Genomic DNA, 4236 nt, shown 5'->3' with positions numbered 1-4236 from the left:
ATGGGGCCCGTCCCTTATTGTGCTTGTCTCATGCAGATATTCTTTCTCCATTTCCTGGCACCCTGGGAGTGCTTCCTCCTCACAGCCATAGCCTGGATCACAATGCAGCTGTCTGCCAGCCATTGTGCTATTTAGTCCTTGTGGGCCAACCAACCCACTCAGGCCTCACGTCCATCTCCTGCCTACTGGCCTTGGCCAACGCATTCACCTACACCATCCTCAAAGCGCTACCCAAGTTCTGCAGGCCTCGCCTCATCACCCACTTCTTCTGCGACCTCTGCCCTGCTCAGACTCTCTTGCTCCAGCACATGTACCAATGAGCTTGCCCTGTTCTTCAGTTTCCTGGTGGCTCTTGCACCCTGAGTCCTGGTTGTGGTCTCCTACGGGTATGCTGGTGGGGATTCGTTCCACCCAGGGCTGAGGAAAGGCCTTTTCCAGCTGTGCTGCCCACCTCACTGTGACCTGTCTTCTCCACCTCGCTTCAGTCCCCAGCTACATCCTTCCCAACTCTGCATACTCTCAGGGCCGTGTATGGTCCTCACTCATGTGCTCTACCCCTTCTTCTACAGCACGTGGATCAAGGACGTTAAGAGGGCTTTGTGCAGGCCCTGGGGAAAGAAAGGGTTTACTAGGCACTAGTCACGTGACATCAAGGCGGCACGCCTTCTCCACGATGAGGCTGCCGTTGGGCCTGATGCTTTACTGGGGGTTGGGTGAGGGATCCAATCACACAGGAGTTTGAAACTTATTGTAGAAGACCCATTGGCTGAAAGCTAATTTGTATGCCAGGTTTCTCCCCATTCCAACAAATGTCAAATATTTCTGTTGCATTTTTAGTTGTAAATCATACATCTTTGCTATCTGTTTGTAGCTTATGAAAGCAGAACATGGTCGTTGGATAATTTGTGCAATTATAGAGACTTGTGGAATGACATACACAAAATTACTTCTGTACGGAAAATTCTATGAGCAAAGATAAAATGAAGCAATGTGGAGCAAAAGTACTTCCAATTATGGTAAATATTTGGTATCTTGAACATGGAAAGAGTACTCTCCAGTCAATAACTAAAATGTGACTATTCCAATTATTAAAAAAAACACAAAAAGGATATGAATGGATGGTTCTCAAAAGAGGAGATCCCACAGGCCAGATGTCACATGAATTGCATTTAAACAACATAAGGGATCGATGGAAAAGTCATACAATATAGAGATATGATTTTGGAACATGTTCTGCTTAGAGTGTCTTATGGGCTGAGTGTGTCCCCCCAAAATTTATATGTGGAAGCCCTCACCCTCAACGTGCATGGATTTGGAGACAGGGCCTCTAAGAAGGCCACCGAGGTTGAATGACATCACAGGAGCAGGCTGCTGGTCCTATAGCACTGAAGCCTCTATAGGGAAAGGAAGAGAGCCTCAGTCCCTCAAAGTCCTAACAGGACCATTCATGGCCGCTCCCGGATGCTGGAAGATGGGATTGGCAGGGCTTTGACAATATCTGAAAAGTCCTGTTTTTGCTCCCCCTGCTGTGTTTCTAGACCCTGCCCTCCACGTACAAATAACAGCTTGAGCAATTAGCATTCCCTTCCTCACTTCCCACTAAATGTGCCTGTGCTTCAGCTCACCCCCACCCAGGAGCTACGGGTAAAGCCACAGAAACAGGTTGAGCAAGGCAATTCTCTGCTGCACCTCTCCACTTGCACCCCGTTCCTCAACATCCACATCAAATGTCTTCCGAAGCCTCTTGATGGTCGTTTCTCAGAACACGTGCCCTGAGCCCAGCTTGGGCCATTCTCATCTGGCTCCCTGTGATGTCCTAGTGTCTATGGCACCCTCTCAGTCCTTGGCCTGACTCCCAGCCATGGGCTGAGTTCCTTGGTGTGGGGAAATTTGAGAATCTGGAGTTTTTTCTGAGGAAGACAGTTATGTGCATCCATCATCTCCTTAAATGCAGGTACCCTCAATGGAGTTATGACTATCAGGTCCACTTTATGAATGAAGGAACAGACTTGGAGAGGCCTCGCTGTTCTGTCTATGGGGGTGGTAGGCAGGGGAATAATTGATGCTTTTGACAATTAAGTGCTCGGTGTATGTTCTAAGAACTATGCTCCTCACCCTGCAAGAGTCTTATCCACCCAAATCTTCCTTTTTAGACTGTGGGTGAGTGACTTCTCCTTGGGCTGACTCTGGGCCGGCTAGGGTACCTAGGGTAGGCCTTCTAAGGTATCACTGCCTTGTTTCTTCCCTCCATACTGGTAACTTGAGGGAGAACCTCAGACAGAATAGAAGCTTTGGAGCCAGAAACACCTGTCTATGAATCTCTGTTTAATATCTTGCCAAGTTTCTGATAAGTAATGCAATTTTCACGTTTGTCATTAGGAATGAAATTTTGTTTATTGCGTGAACTTCCCTAACATTGATTTTGACACCAAGAGGGTGTTCAACAAATGGTGGCCTGTGTTTTCCTTTCATGATCTCAAGAAGACCACTCCCTGTAAAACCAGCTGGTACCCGATGTTAAGGAAAACGTGCAGTGGTGTCCTGCATGCAGGATAGCCCACCTTTTCCAACTCAGACTAAGCAACCCTGGCTGGTGCTGTCATGCTGCTGGACTTGTGATCTGGCAAAGAGGAGGAGTAGGATGTGGGTCCCGGTGGACACATAGAAGGATGCCACCTCTCAGTTACCCTGTCTGGACTTATGGTAGGCTCTGGCCCCCTCCTCCTCATTCCTCTCTGTTCCATCCTGTACTTTCCACACTGCTTCCTCCAGGGTCTTATTGCTGAGATGAATCCCACTCTCCTTGTGGACAATCTTGAAACAAATGTGACCGAAGAGCTCCTTTTCAAGCTATTCCACCAGGCTGGGCCAGGAATCAAGGTGAAAATTCCAAAAGATAAGGATGGTAAACCAAAGCAATTTGCATCTATGAATTTCACACATGAAGTATCTACTCTTAGTGGAATTAAACTCTATGGAAGGCCTATCCAAGTTCAACTTAGACAGGAAGTAGTCATGTCTCGCACAATATCAGCTTACCATGCCCCCAGCCTTGTGTTGCTAATTCCAGCCCTGCCCCCAAATCTCCCAGTGGTGGGAATGGAAGGACAGTGGGTAACAGGGCTCTATCAGCACAGATACTTCAGAGATCTTTCCTCTTCTCCAGAAAATTTTCAGAGACAAGCAGTGATGAACAGTGATTTCAGAAAAATGCCATCTTTGCTTCTCCACCTCTGGATCAACTAGGATTTCACCAGCATCCGTTCAATCACACAATCGTACTTCGAACCAGTCTTTGAGCTCGCAGTGGTGCCAAGATGCACCCTCATCACAGCGCAGAGTCAGATGGAATTCTCATCCCTACCTAGCAGTTCGACATTATAGCCAGGAACAGCGTCACACTGATCATGGATCTGACAATCATTAATAGAGGATGCAGAGATGATTTCTTCTACGATGATTGGAACAACAATGGCTGGATCATGACTGTGATAACAGAAGAGACAGTCGTAGCAACGGAAAATGGCTCTCATCTTGACACTAACAAGTGTTAAAATGACATTGTTTTTATAGGATCATTTTAGGCCCTTTGTCTAAGTTGGTGTGGAAACATTTTGTTGAGAACCTGTACAGAGCAGCCTTGCAAGTTGTCACATTTCTTTATAAACTTTTGTAAATGTATAGCTACAATTTAATACAAAAATGAAAATTATTGTGGTTTTATTACATGATTAACAGCCTTTCACCCCTGGGTTTTATGCAGAGGAAGGGTTTTATGCAAAACAATGTGCCACAACTCCTAATCCTTTTAGACACTTTAGGAGGGATTGAATTCTACAGATTGGTTGTATGATAAAGCAGATATATATTTTTAAATTGTACTTTAGGTTCTGGGGTACATGTGCAGATCACGCAGAGACTGCATAGTTACACATATGGCAATGTGGTGTGCTGCCTCCATCCCCTCATCACCTATATCTGGCATTTCTCCCCATGTTGTCCCTCCCTGACCTCCCCACCCCCACACTGTCCCTCCCTTGGCCTCCCCCCAACAGACCCCAGTGTGTGATGCTCCCCTCCCTGTGTCCATGTGTTCTCATTGTTCATCACCCACCTGTGAGGGAGAACATGCGGTGTTGGATTTTCTGTTCTTGTGTCAGTTTGCTGAGAATGATGGTTTCCAGATTCATCCATGTCCCTACAAAGGACACAAACTCATCATTTTTGATGGCTGCA

The 4236-nt window shown here is 46.5% G+C and overlaps 2 pseudogenes; both read left to right on the top strand.

Moving 5' to 3' along the window:
* Positions 1 to 758, top strand: LOC108298091 (annotated as a pseudogene).
* Positions 759 to 2681: 1923 nt separating this feature from the next.
* LOC119466708 lies at positions 2682 to 3857 on the top strand (annotated as a pseudogene).
* Positions 3858 to 4236: the final 379 nt, after the last annotated feature.

This window comes from Cebus imitator, unplaced genomic scaffold (genome assembly GCF_001604975.1).
Source record: "Cebus imitator isolate Cc_AM_T3 unplaced genomic scaffold, Cebus_imitator-1.0 Scaffold883, whole genome shotgun sequence".
Lineage (NCBI taxonomy): Eukaryota > Metazoa > Chordata > Mammalia > Primates > Cebidae > Cebus > Cebus imitator.
Note: the sequence above shows the minus strand (reverse complement) of the source record. Positions and strands in the feature narration are given on the sequence as shown.